General features: G+C 46.6%; 1 long non-coding RNA gene across 1 annotated transcript in view; it reads left to right on the top strand.

The window, feature by feature from the left end:
- The window catches only part of LOC126504759 (uncharacterized), a 62,486-nt gene extending 48,743 nt beyond the window's left edge, over window positions 1-13,743 (top strand). The window contains exons 2-4 of the long non-coding RNA XR_007592704.1: window positions 5,010-5,071; window positions 8,896-8,960; window positions 11,925-13,743. This is a non-coding gene — a long non-coding RNA (uncharacterized lncRNA). The remainder of the gene's footprint in view (window positions 1-5,009; window positions 5,072-8,895; window positions 8,961-11,924) is intronic.
- The last annotated feature ends 1,057 nt before the right edge of the window (window positions 13,744-14,800 follow it).

The raw sequence follows: 14,800 nt of genomic DNA, 5'->3' as shown, positions 1-14,800 counted from the left end.
CCAAGGCTACACAGAGAAGCCCTGTCTTGAAAAATAAAAGCGAAAGAAAAACCAATCAAATAAACAAAAAGTTCATTTCTCTCAAGCCAGTTACAATTTTAGATATGCAGCAAAAATTATGTAGCAGGCTACGCACACCTTTAACTCCAGCACTTTTGAGGCAGAGGCAGGTGAATCTCTGGGTTCAAGGCCAGCCTGGTTTAAACAGTGAATTTCAGGACAGCCAGGGTTACACAGACAAACCCTCAAAGCAAACAAAACACCATGTAATTTATATACATGCTAGAGCAATAAAAAAATTAAAATATTAAAAAAAAAACAGCTATTTCATGAAAACTACATTGCCTTCCCAGCCATACCCGGAAGAAACTACAGCAAGGTCAAAAGAGAAATTGAAACTTCACTGTTATCCCAAAGCTTTTTTTCCAGACAGTTAAGTCTGAAAACTGAAGACTGTAGGAACCCTTACAGTTCAGAAATTTCATGAATTCCTTGACAAGGGGTTCAAAAGAAAATACTCGATGATTTCATAACTAAATGACATTGTTAAATTTTTAAAACAAGACATTTTTCCCTGGCCACCCTGTGTCTTCCGATTGACTGACCTCAAGGCCCTCACAGGAAAGCAAATATATGTAACATTTTAACAGCCAAGTTTTTCTCTTTGGAGACAGAGTCTTGCTTTCTCTTAGATGGCCAGGAGCTGGTGATCTTTCTGGCTCTGTCTCTAGGGTTTACCCATCTCAAATTCTCACAGTTATAATAAAAGCAAAAATAGAATGAAAGCTACAGTATTTATTTGCAAAAGTCGGGTACTTTACAGGAAAGATATATGTACTTTTGCTTCGGATTTTTTTTGTTTGTGTTTCTTTAAGACAGGTTTTCTCTGTGCAGCCCTGGCTGTCCTGGAACTTGTTCTGTAGACCAGACTGGCCTCAAACTTGGAGATCCTCCTGCCTCTGTCTTCCTAGTACTGGTATTGAAGGCAAGACCAGCAAGTGGCTCAGTGGCTAAGAGCCCTGTCCTCCGAGTTCCACCTCTGAGTCCTACAATGAGCAGAGAACCAGCATCTGCTAATTGTCCTCTGTGGTGGTTTAAAAGAAAACTGTCCCCAAAGAGAGTGGCACTATTAGGAGGTGTTGCCTTGTTGGAGTAGGTGAGGTCTTGTTGGAGGAAGTGTGCCACGGTGGGGTCTCATATCTGCTCAAGACAAGACCAGTGTACAATTCACCCCCTATTGCCTTTGTATCAAGATGTAAAGTCTCTCAGTTCCAGCACCACGTCTGCCTGAATGCTGCCCTGTGTCCCTCCATGACTGTAATGGACAGCATCACTAAACAAGCCACTCTAGTGATCTCTTGTGTTTTGGTTTTTTTTTTTTTTTTTTTTTTTTTTTTTTTTGGTTTTTCGAGACAGGGTTTCTCTGTAGCTTTGGTCCCTGTCCTGGAACTAGCTCTTGTAGACCAGGCTGGTCTCGAACTCACAGAGATCCGACTGCCTCTGCCTGTGATCTCTTGTTTGTAAGCTAACAAACAAAGGTTTCCTGAAGATCAGAGTGCAGAGCTAAGGCACTAGTTAGCCATAGAGGCCAGGCAGTGGTGGCACATACATTTAATCCCAGCACTCAGGAGGCAAAGGCAGGCAGATCTCTGTGAGTTCAAGGCTACCCTAAGCTACTCCAGTCTAAAAGAGAAACAGAGCCAGGCAATGGTGGCTGACACCTTTAATCCCAGCACTGGGGGAATGGAGACAAGAAGGGATATGGCTGAATAGAGAGAGGAAAAATAAGGTGGGAGGAGACAGGAGCTCAGAGGCAGTCAAGATTCAGTCTGAGCATGCAGTCCGAGGTTTTGTAGAGACAGCAACAGTCTGAGGAGCCGTAGAGACAAGTTCTTCCTTCCAGTCTGACGATTCGATTCGGTAGAGGTAAAAGGTCTCTGTAGTTACTGGCTGCTCTGCTTCTCTGATCCTTCAGTTTTCGCCTCCTAACATCTGACTCTGGGTTCTCATTATTGAGAACAATTAGAATTCATGCTACAAGCCACCACAGGTAAATATTTTCCTTTACAAGAGTTGTCGTGGTCATGGTGTCTCAGCGACACCAGTGACAACAATAATGATTCAAACTGGGTGTGGTAGCATGTGTATGGTAATCCCAGTGCACAGGAACTGAAGGCAAGAAGGCCAGAAATTCGAGGCCTTCCTGACTGTGATGCCGGGAGACTCACTCCATCTCAAGAAACCAAGGGGGGGGGGGGCTGGAGAGATGGCTCAGTGGTTAAGAGCATTGCCTGCTCTTCCAAAGGTCCTGAGTTCAATTCCCAGCAACCACATGGTGGCTCACACCCATCTGTAAAGAGGTCCGGCGCCCTCTTCTGGCCTTCAGGCATACACACAGACAGAATATTGTATACATAATAAATAAATAAACAAACAAACAAACAAATAAATAAATAAATATTAAAAAAAAAAAAAAGAAACCAAGGGCTAGGGATTTTACGCAGCACTTTTTTGGAATTCAGCAGGCTCTGGGTTCAATCCCCAGCATTGGAAAAAAGGAATGTGTGTGTGTGTGTGTGTGTGTGTGTGTGATTTAAAATGGAAACAAAAAAGAACATTGATTGGCCATCATAGTCAAGAGGGCAGACTGTGGGAGGCAGGGATTCAGTATAATCAAGAAGCCTGTTTCTCTGGCTCTGTTGACCTTGCTTTCTCTGAATTAGCAGGGATCTCAATCCAGCTTTTCAAGGGAATGGCAACTGGTTCTGAACTCACTGCATACACTCTTCAGGGCTCAGCCAGCTCTGGAGGGAGTGAGCCTGTAATTCGTGACAATTTTCGCCTATCTGCTGAGGCTCCGCTGGGAATTTGTTGAGTTTGCTGGCTCGTGTCTCTATGCCTTAAATAAACACTCTGACTAGGGGTATGGGATATTCTAATTATAAAGGTCTGAGTCATATTTCCACCCCAAGAATAATAAAACATGAGAAAGGTCAGAATCATGGAAGAAAAACAACACACTCAATACATTAAAGAATTTACACCTGAGTAAACGGAGACAGCGGCACTGTGACTCCTAGGAAAGGTTTCCCTACCGAGCTGGGGGTCACACCCTGTAGTCCAGATCGGAGCTAGTTTGTGGTCCTGCTTCACCCTCCCAAGCTCTGGGGTTCCAGGCACGCCCAGTACGCCCAGCTACCCGCAAAGGTCTTAAGGAGTGGCGGTGGCAGGGACACGGGACAGTGTTCTGGAAGGTGCTGGGGCCCAGAGGACTTCCTTTTCTCCATATTTTAACCAAAGTGACAAACGTTTTTTTAAATAGAAATCCTTACATCTCTTTATATGGTATTATACCGTTTCATCTTATCGAGTTCCACATTCCTTCTAATGGCAAAAAGATGCGGCATCACTGCACTTTCCCTCCCCATCCCTTGAGACATTCTATACTTTATCCTAGAACGGGCCTGATTTGAACCTAGGAAGAACACACAGAGACCAGAGAAGAGTTAATGTCTGGAGGTGTGCAGTTCAGGATGGAGACGGGTAATCAACCTGACCCTGATTCTGCAGAAAGTGAGATCTCAATGGGACCTTAAAGACATTTGGAAGCCAGTCTTTAGAAGTGGTTAATGGTTGGTTAATGCTAGAACAATCGTGGAAAGCCGGCAAATGCAATGGGCTTCTCGCCGTCTTGTTCAGGTCTCTGCCGTCTAGTCCGTATTGCTCCTTGGTGATCTGACTACAGCGAAGGGTGGTGATTTATGAAACACTTAGGAACTGAACCAAGACTTAGTCCAGGGGCTCGGATCACAGCAGGAAAGAGGCACTTAATACCCTGGGCATTTGGGAGTTTCTAGAAGGCAACTGTGCCTGCAGAGAATCATTGGCTGGTTAGAACTGCCCAACTCGAGCCAGGCAGTGGTGGCGCGTGTCTTTAGTCCCAGAACTCGGGAGGTAGACGCAGGTGGATCTCTGTGAGTTCGAGGCCAGTCTGGTCTACAAGATCTAGTTCCAGGACAGCTAGGACTGTTATGCAGAGAAACCCTGTCTTGAAAAACCAAAACAGCCAACCAAACAAAAAAAGAACTGCCCAACTTAAGAGATTGGAAAGTTGAAGGTCCAGAGGCTAATTGCCTTATCTAGGGCTAGTTCTAGCCCTCTAGAACAGCCATTTTTTTTTTTTTTTTTTTTTTTTTTTGCCCATCTCTGGGCCTTAGCTAACATCTTGTAACTAAGAGATAAAAACTTTTTGGAATCTATTAACTCAGCCGACCACCACCTTCCACCCACCCCAACAGCTAAGTCTGTGTTCCCAGGCTATGGCCATTCAACATGGCTTCAGAATGAACCATAGCTTACTCCCTTGAAGATAAGAGCTGTGGTTTTTCAGGAAGAAATGTGGGGTTCTCTGCTCCCGGGGCTCCAGCATATGGATGTGTGGTTGCCATGCTGTGGGCAGCATGTTAGCAGTTAGAAATAGTTCTGGGGCCGGGCGATGGTGGCGCACGCCTTTAATCCCAGCACTCGGGAGGCAGAGGCAGGCGGATCTCTGTGAGTTCGAGACCAGCCTGGTCTACAGAGCTAGTTCCAGGACAGGCTCCAAAGCCACAGAGAAACCCTGTCTCGAAAAACCAAAAAAAAAAGAAATAGTTCTGAAGGAACCCTGGGCCCAGAGAGCATACATCAAGTCACTTAACTTGGTTCAAGGGATGTCTTTGTGAGTCAGATATTCCTCAGTTCGAATCTTGGCTCCACTGTTTAGCAATACTGAGGTCTTATGCAAATTATTAACCTTTCTAAATTTGTCCCTCTAAATTTGTAAGATGTGGATACAGTCACTTAAGACTCATGAGAAAAGGCAGTGCTGTATGTAAAACGCACAGTGCACATATTAAACAGATGAACATTTGCTCTTTTTTGAGATGAGAGTTTCCTTGTAGCCCAGGCTGGCCTTGAGCTCCCTATGCAGCCAAGTACAGCCGCAAATTCCTCCCTCCTTTACCTTCCAGGTGCCGGGGCTCCAGATGTGCAAACCCAAGCCCGCATTCAGTGAGTGGACTTCAGACACCTGGTGAGTTTTTGCTTAGAAAGCAATGTAGTCATAGTCTTGTGTTTATATGATTGAATTTGCTTTCTGCTTTAAGGTCCATCCCGCCAACTAGATGACAAGGGATTCCGGCCTCTCAAGATTTTGCTTTCTTTTCTAGAGGGTCAGAGTGTCCATAACAGATAGCTCACACAGGGTTGGGGCACAGGAACTGAGCTTGGGAGCCAAGGTGAGGCGCTCCCCGGCATCCCCCCCCTCCCCCAAATCCATCTCTCTTCGCTGATTTTTACTGTTGTCTCTCTCTTCTTCATCTCTGTTGCTGAAATCTGGCTATGCCCTAACTCTGAGCGATACGGATTGTGTAAGACAGTGCTTTCTAAGGCAGTGCCTCGCCCTGTACCATTTAACAAGCAGCTTTTGACTCCATTTCGAGGGCGGATCTACAGACAACACCATCTGTCTGGCACCACCCGCACAGTACAGGCTGATAAAAGACTTGTTCCTGGGAATAGAAACGTTATTCAAGCGGGCTGAGAGACTACAGGGCGGCATGGGCACACTAAAATCATATCAGAGACACCAAGCCAGAGAACTTCTTACACTTGCGTCCCCTTCACCTGGGTCTCATCACACAGCACTGAGTTGGTGTGTCCCCACTAAACCGTCATCTAATACCTGACATCGCGCCGGTGACCTGCCGTGGAATATTCCTTTACACTGAGATTGCTGTAATAAAAAGCTCAGCAGCCGGTTTTCCAAGCTCAACAGGCAGGATTTCCAAGCACAGAGAATGCTGGGAAGAAGAAAGGCAAAATCCACGGCCAGATGCAGAAGCAGCAGCAAAAGCAGTACATAGATGAGTTGAAGGAGCTGCCTTAATTTAAGTTGTAAGAGCTAGCTAGTAATAAGCCAAAGCTATTGGCTGAGCTTTTATAATTAATAAGAAGTCTCCCTGCCATTATTTGTGAGCCTGTGTCCAAAGAAAGCTCCACAGGCAGTGAACTCCAGGTTATTCGTGAGGCTTTAACTCAGGTTGGTCCCCACTGTTGATTCAGCCTACTCAGCTGTTATCTAACCCTCTTCCCGCTCATTCTCTAGACACTAATCTGCCCAGTTCTGCCCTTTCACCGCAGCCGATTACATCTCTGCCTCTCATTACAGTGGCCTGGCTCTACGGCCGTAGTTCTCAACCTGTGGGTCTCGGCCCCTTTGGGGGTTGAATGACCCTTTCACAGGGTCGCCTAAGGTCATCAGGAAACAGATATTTATAATGCAATTCAAATAATAACAAAATTAGAGTTATGAAATAGCAATGAAAATAATTTTATGGCTGGAGGGGTCAGCACCACATGAGGGGTACTATGGTCGAGCGTCACAGCAGTAGGAAGGCTGAGAACCCCTGCTTTGCACCTGCAGCTGTTTCCCTGCAGCTGGATTGGGTTCATTTTCCTATCAATGCAGACTCTATTTAGATGTCTATCAGCCTGCTGCTGAGACCTCAGGAACCCCGCAGGAGCCTCTTTAACTTGTATCTATCCCCTAACCCATATATATGCAACATTTTAGTAATCTCTCTATTGCCCAATATGTTTAGTGGGGGCTGACAGGGTCAGAGGGTGAGTGACCATCGTGACAGGGAGCATGACAACAGGCAGGCAGGCATAGCGGTGAAGCTAAGAGCTTGTGTCTGGTTCATAAGCAGAAGGCAGAGAAGAAAATAGTTAACTGGGAATGGGGTGAAGTTCTTAGTATTAAAGCCCACCCCCAAGCGACACATCCCCTCTACCAAGGCCACACCTCTTAATCCTTCCCAAACAGTTCCACCCACCGGGAACCAAGTATTCAAACATATGAGGGTCAATCTCATTCAAACTGTCACATACATATATGGAGATAGATATATTGGCTGCATCTGTGTGATATGAGAGTTTATATTACTAATTAAGATCACAATAAAAGAACCTGCATTTACCTCATCTAGATCACCAACGTAGGTAAGGTTATCTGGCAGGTTGCTGCCTTTGAAACTTTATCTTGTGACTTTATTGTTGTTGTTCTTTTTTAAAAATGAATTCTAACACTATGAAAAGGCAGAAACATTTTCATTTGTGTTCCTGACTAGTTCACTAATGACACTGTAGAAGGACCCTCTCAGATCGATGCTTTCTCCCTCCCTGTCTCAGGCACAAGCGATCAGTCTGTATTGCTCCTTGGACCGGTTGGGGGTGCTGGAGGAGGCTGTTGCTGTCCCATTTGCCCAGATGTGCCATGCAGTTGTTTCTGTTACGTTCCTTGTATTCGTCACTTTTGGTCCTTGTGACAAAACACCTGAATTAAACAAAACAACTTGATGGGTGATCTGGGTCATGATCTCAGCAGCTTCAGCCCCTGGGCCCCTTGGCTCTGGGACTACGGAGCATCCGGGTAGAAGAGTGCAGTGGAGAAAAACAGATGACCTCACAGCAGCTGAAAACATGAACACGGGGGCTGGAGAGATGGCTCAGAGGTTAAGAGCATTGCCTGCTCTTCCAAAGGTCCTGAGTTCAATTCCCAGCAACCACATGGTGGCTCACAACCATGTGTGATGAGGTCTGGTGCCCTCTTCTGGCCTTCAGGCATATACGCATAAAGAATATTGTATACATAATAAATAAATATTTAAAAAGAAAAACATGAACACGGCAGGGATAAGACACCTTTCGAAGGCACACCCTCAATGGCCCACTTCCTCCAATCAGACCCCTCCTTCCAGCTTCTGCTGTCTTCCAGTATGGGTCCATCCATGCAGTAACCCACTAATGGAGTCAGAGAACGTGTGATCCAATCATTTGCCCAAAGCCACACCTCTGAGCAATGCATGGGAGACCAAGCCTTTAATACATGAGTCTTCCGGAGGGACATTTCATATCCGAATCGCAGTCCATGTTGTGTGAGGAGAAGAATATGTTCCCTGGTATCCCTGGCAGTGGGGATAAGGACCCCCAGATCTTCCTTCCCTCCCTCATGCAATTCAGTATTGGAGGTGGAGGCGGGACACAGGCCCTTCTGTAGGAAAACATAGCAGCTGCCGAGTTCTCTTGGTTCCTTCCAGATCTCTGTCTCTTTGGAGAATTTCTGGATATGAGCAGCCTTCTCTTTGTTTTTTGAAACCTACGATTAGTATGTCTTTTTGGACTCTGGCCTGTAGAAGTCAGGACTTCACCTCTTTGGCCTACTACATTCTGCTGCATTGTGCAAGAGCCTACTTCCCAAACAAAGACCCTGCAGACAGATACAAAAGCTAGACCCGCTTCTGGAATACCCAGAAGAGAAGAGGGATCTCTCAGCTGTTGACTACCATACCACCACCACCCCCTCCCCCCAGACATTAGTCCTGGAGTTTAATTTGCTTTGTTTCTGTAGACTGGGTCTATGTACCCCCGGCTGTCCTGGAACTCACTATATAAACCAGGCTGGCGTCAAACTCGTAGAGATCCACCTGCCTCTGCCTCCTGAGTGCTGGGATTAAAGGTGCACACCACCACACCTGTCTCAGGTTTAATTTTAATGAGCAATTTCTTTACCTCATGGAACAAGTATGATATGTCAATGGCAAATGCACAAGTCAATAATGAATATCTAGGTTGGCGGAGTGTTTGCTTCACTTAAGCAAGTATCTATGAATTAACTCCTGTCAAAGTTTAAGGCGCGAGACCAGAGCCACAAAACCTAACAGGAGGGAAAGGAGACAAAGGGGCCCGAGAAGTGTTCAGAGAGTGGTCTAAAGGGGAAGAAGGAGCTGGAAGCCGGTGATGGGCGACGGAAGACCACATTATAAAATCTCATCTACTTCTCCTTTTGCCTTCCAGGGGACTGTTGGTTGAGTAGGGATGAGTTTTGAAAAACCTCAATTAATTTTAAGGACGGAAACAAAGTAAGTGCTTTCCTTCCCACCAGGGAAGGCAATTCTGATGCTAAACACCTCATTGATGGCGGTAATACCGTGCAGTTAATTTTAAAGATGGGAACAAAAGCCGTGTTTTCCTTCTCACCAGGGAAGGCAGTTTTAAACACCTCATTGAGGGTAGCACTGCCAGGCTCGTTGGGGACTTGATAATAGCTCCTATTGACAAGACAATACGGAAAACACAGGATGAAGCCCGCCTGCGCTTAGGCGGCTGTCACCCCCACCTCCTAGATAGCCGAGGCACACTTAGATCCCTGTTTACGGAAAGGCGTGTTAAGAGCACAGCGCATTCCAAATAGTTTCACGACGCCAAGTCCGGCGGAAATGAGTTCCAGAGCTACTGCGCTGAGTTCAGGGAGCCGCGGTGTGGTGGAATCAAGTCCATGAGGCTTTGATGAGAGTGGGGTTTTTCTGTTCACGTTTGTTTGCTTGTTTATTTATTTATCCAGGCTTTGGCATAAGAGGGGAATCTTCGGTTTGTCACTGCCTGCCGTCTGGAGCTAGAATCACGGAACAGGGAAAGAAGAAATAGTTCTATTACCCTCATGGTCATGGATTTGCTCCTCATGGCGGTGGGGGGTGGGTGGGTGGGAGTCAGGCAGCATTTTGACGGAACTTTTCACCAAGGGAATGAGTGGAGTCAGGCACTGTAGTTGACAGCTTCAGCTTAGACTCCCAAGAGGAGCGGACTGTCCAGGGTAAGAAGAGCCGTCAGGGTCTCAGCAGCTCAAGGTCAAAGGATCCCCACCTCGTGTCACCCCAAATTGTCCTGAGAGCCAGTGATCATATGTGCTCAATTTATTGAGTCAGTAAAAAGATACAATATATTCACTGAAAACTAAAGCAACCCAGTTCTAATTATCTAATTGGAAACATTTGAAGACCAGATGCAGTATGGTGGATTGTCTGTGCGCAGTCTTCTTGGGCAATGACTGAGACGAGGTCCTCACTTTTAGGAAAGTGAGCAAGGTTAGGAAACGGGTGTGGGACAGACAGGCATGGCGTGGTGACTAATACTTGAGTTCTGGGCCACCATTCTTTCTTTTCGCTTTCATTTCTAGAAGAGAGGGGGTCACGGGCCAACCACTTGAAGTTCCTAGTGTAGACACAAAGATCCTTGATTGCCAGTGTTGACTACTTCCCGTTACTATAACAAAATATCTGAGATAATAAGTTTAGAGAGAGAAAGGGTTTGTTTCAGTACACAGGGTTTTTGTTGTTGTTGTTATTTTGGTTCTTGTTGTTTTCTTTCTTTCTTTTTTTTTTCGGCTTTTTTTTTTTTTTTTTTTTTTTTTTTTTTTTTTTTTTTTTTTTTTGGTTTTTCGAGACAGGGTTTCTCTGTGGCTTTGGAGCCTGTCCTGGAACTCGCTCTTGTAGACCAGGCTGGTCTCGAACTCACAGAGATCCGCCTGCCTCTGCCTCCCGAGTGCTGGGAATAAAGGCGTGCGCCACCATCGCCCGGCCCTTTTCTTTCCTTTTTTTAAGATTTATTTATTTTTATGTGTGTGTGTGTCTCCATGTATGTATGTTCACGACGTCTGTGCCTGGCATCCTTGGAGCCTAGGAAAGGGAGTCAGATCCTTGAAACTGAAGTTACTGCCAGGTTCAAAAGAAACTCCATTTCGGCATATTCTGAAAGGCAGAAGGGACGAGGGGCTATCTGCGGTGGCTGTTAACACACCCAAGTGCATCCTGGCCTCCAGGCTCCCTCCGTGTCACAAGTACCTGTCACACATTTCCAAGTCCCTGTTAGCACCCTAGCCCTTCTCACATCCTCCCTACCCTAAACTTCCCAGCTGCTCATTCTCCTTACAACGCTGCTATTTTGGCTATGTTGTCTCTCTTTGTCTTCCTCTTAACACCCACTCTCCCGTTTTCTATCTTCTTCTTTCTCCTCCTCTCTGTCTCCATCTCTCTGTCTCTGCTCTGCCCCTGCTTTTCTCACAGCCATGACCAGGTCTGGAGAGTGGAGGTCTCTTTAGGGATGAAGGGAAAGTAAGGAAATTGACTTCAAATGGCGTCTTTGTCACCTGTTTCATCTCTGTAATTTAGAAAAGTCTCAGGGCACTGCTGGGCTTGTATGTGTGATAGAAATAAATAAAGTTCTTGTGTAAATATATTTAAAAAAAAACACTCAAATTTCCCCAGCCTCTTAGATTCCATTTCAGTATCCTCCTGCTGCCTCAAAATATAGCTCACGCTTCATCCTGGACTTTGAGACACTGTCAATGAGTATTAGTCATTGCCCGATGAGACGTGCATGGACCATATGGTAGACTCGGTGGAGTTTTCGTGGGCATTCATCACTGGTTAAAACACAATTTAATAATGTGGTCATTAGCGTTTTGCCTGCTGCATGTCCGTGTGAGAATGTCAGAAGCCCTGGAACTGGAGCTACAGACAGGTGTGAGCAGCCGTGTGGGTGCTGGGAATTGAACCCCGGGCCCTCCAGAAGAGCAGCCAGTGCTCTTTGCCGCTGAGCCACCCCTCCAGTCCTGCATTCGCCACTGTGAAGGCTGAGTAAGAGCTTGTGCTCTGCTTGGAGCCTACTTTCAAGAAACTCACTATACGGAGGGGACACAAGGCCGTCACATGTTCAAATGTGTATAAAATATGCATAAATATCACACAAATGCTCCTCCAGGTGCTTTGGGGTTTCAGAGCGGAGGGGGATGAACAGGGTGTGTTTGAGAATGGCCGGGGTAAGGGCAGGTGGGGGTGTACAGAGATCAGAGGCTCCCAGAGAAGAGTGGATCGGCTATTAGAGGGCATGAAGGGGGAGGAGAGGAGAACTCCATTACTATAATTGTTTGTCCTCAGGCAATTTACTTAAGACTTGCTTGTTCATCTGTGAAACGGAGTAATAGCTGGGACAACATAATGTGAGGTTCTGGTGGGGTGCTGACGTGAAAAATCCCGTTCATTTCTTAGCACAGTACCCAGAATTTCGCGGCTTTTCCCATAAAGAGTGCTGCTGTTCATCGTGAACTGTTTTAATTGGAGTCAGTGCTGTGTGTTGGTGAGAACTAAGGGATGTGACGGGAGAGAAGCACAGAAGATCAGCAAGACGAGACCGGGCTGTGACATCTGTGACTCTGTTGCTCCTGTTACTGCTTGCACTGTGCCTTTGGTCCGATGTCAAAGTTTGGCTGTTGTTTTTGTTTCTGGAGGCGGGGTTTCTCTGTGTAGCCTTGGCTGTCCTGGGAACTCACTCTGTAGGCCAGGCTGGCCTCGAACTCACAGAGATCCAACACCCTCTGCCTCCCAAGTGCTGGAATTTAAAGGTGTGCGCCACCACACTTTTAGAACCCTTACCGTGTCTCTGTTATATCAGCTTTACATTGCTGTGACAGAATGCGCAAGACAGTCAACTTGTTGATTTTTTTTTTAATTCTCTCTCTCTCTCTCTCTCTCTCTCTCTCTCTCTCTCTCTCTCTTTCCCAAGACAGGGTTTCTCTGTAGCTTTGGAGACTGTCCTGGAACTAGCTCTTGTAGACCAGGCTGGTCTCGAACTCACAGAGATCCAGCAGCCTCTGCCTCCCGAGTGCTGGGATTAAAGGCATGCGCCACCACCACCCGGCAGGACAGTCAACTTGTAATGAGGAGAGATTTACTTTGACCCATGATCTCAGGGACTCCAGCCTATGGTCAGTTGGCTCCGTTGCATTATGGCCCGCACTGAGACATGACATCATGTTGGGAAAGCACATGGTGGGGAGCAGATGAGGGAACAAACCTCTCCTCCTCATGGTGGCTGGAAAACAAAAAAAGAACCAGAAAAGTAAGGTTTTGATATCCCCTCAAAGGGCATGACTTGAATAACCTCCCATTAAGTCACTCCTAAGAGTTCTGCCACTTCCTAGTAGTGCCCCAGGCTGGTGACCAAGTCTTTCTCAAACAGATCTTTGAAGAACACTTCCCGTCCAAACCATAACTCTGTTAAGAACCATTCTGCTTAGAGCAGCTGGCATAGCAGGCAAAGGGTAGGCGGGGGAAAGAGAAGGCTCCTCCAGCTCAAAGAGTATTACATCAAATCATGGGGATGGGCAGAGATCCTCCAAGGCAGATGGTTCTAGGTAGCCTGTACCAGAAACACCTGCCCGAGTTCAGGCAAACAATCACTCCTGGGCAGTAGGATCGGTTCCACTCATTGATCACAGATGTTCATGGAGCGCTCTCCCCTGGGCCTAGCAGGCAAGGCAGAAGCAATTGAGATCTCAGCCTGCCAATGATCTGGGTAGATCTTAGGGCGATACCAGGCATCAAGAGCCATTTAGTGGCCAGAGGATGCTTGGAGAGCCAGAGCAGGAGTCTACCGATGAGCAGCCAAGCCATACTGTAGGAGCCAGCCATGATAAGTTAAATATGAACAGATCACCCAAAGGAAGTTCTTTACTCCCAATCATTATCACTTGCCAGAGCAGGACTCAGCCATCGATAAATTTAATACATGCCTGAATCTCAGTTGTTTACCCTGAAGCAATACCTGGTTGCAGTAAGGACCATGAACTAAGATTACCTGAGCACCACCCAAAAACAGACCCATTCAAAGGAAACGTCTAACGTTCTAACTGCTGTAGTTAGGATCACCTGCCAGCACACACTCACCAGGACACCCCTAGACAAATGTCAGCCAATCAGGGGTCCTGAACCTCAGAAACCCCTCACCCCCACCTTTGCTACTATCAAACCCTATTGAGCTCAGGGCTCTCCATTTATTCCAATACGTTGAACATGTGGAGAGACTGAGTTTGCAAACTTGCATAAAATAAAAGCTCTTTGCTTTTACATATGGGACTCGGTCTCTTTGTTGGCTTTTGCGGAGACTTCATGGATTTGGGCATAACAATACCACTCACCAATCCTGTGATCTAGTTATTTAACATTTCCGAGTCTCATTGTTCTTGTTTCAAAAATGAACTAATAGAGGCACAGTTCCAAGCGATGCCACGTGAAGCGAAACATCACACTTGATCGGGTCACGGCAGAGCACTGGCTTGGAGCACTGGCTTGGAGCACTGGCTTGGAGCACTGGTTGGATCGTGACCACCGGCTTCAGAGATGCTCTGAGACCTTTGGAAATGTGAACAGCTTAAACAGTCCTGGGTTCTATTAGGCCTGAAGGCCGATTGCAGATTTCCCCCTCTTGGAATTTAACACTTTAACCTGCCCCTGTGTGGGGAGATGCTAGATGGGACTCCCGGCCCTTCCTGCCTTGACACACTCCACTGCAGCGCTGAAGAGCCTATAAATAGTGAAGGTTTTTATCTGGACTCTCTGATCTCGGGCTTTCAAAGACCGTTAGACAAATACCTAGCAGCAGATAAGATTCTTCCTCATTTCCTAGATAAATAGTTGTCAGGAGCCATTTCCCCCCTAACAATCATTACAGAAACCATCACTCTAGGGAGTCTGCAGAGAACCTCACACCCATAGTTATGTTCTATTGACAAAACCTGCCCCTCACCCAATTAATTGCTAATCTTAGCGGAACCCGCCTCACATTCCAGCTATCCAGGGAACCAGGTGTGGCCACTTGTGACTTCTGGCCTGTCTGTCTGAATGTAACCGAGCTACGTGACCGGAACCACGCGGCCTGCGAGATCCCATACCCTGCCCCTCATCCCTTACCATATATAAACTGTAACCCGTCCCTAATAAACGGAGGCCTTGACAAAGTTGCTTGGTCTCCTTCTTCTGTCTTAGCTCACTCCCTTCCAGGTAGCGCCCCTCCGAGACCCTGGAATAACTGGATTGCGGGTGGGTTACAACCCCTAGACTGAGTAGCCCACCCAACGCAATCCACA

The sequence above is a fragment of the Alexandromys fortis genome, unplaced genomic scaffold (genome assembly GCF_014885135.2).
Source record: "Alexandromys fortis isolate MF-2015 unplaced genomic scaffold, M_Fortis_MF-2015_v1.1 scaffold_32, whole genome shotgun sequence".
Classification (NCBI taxonomy): domain Eukaryota; kingdom Metazoa; phylum Chordata; class Mammalia; order Rodentia; family Cricetidae; genus Alexandromys; species Alexandromys fortis.
Note: the sequence above shows the minus strand (reverse complement) of the source record. Positions and strands in the feature narration are given on the sequence as shown.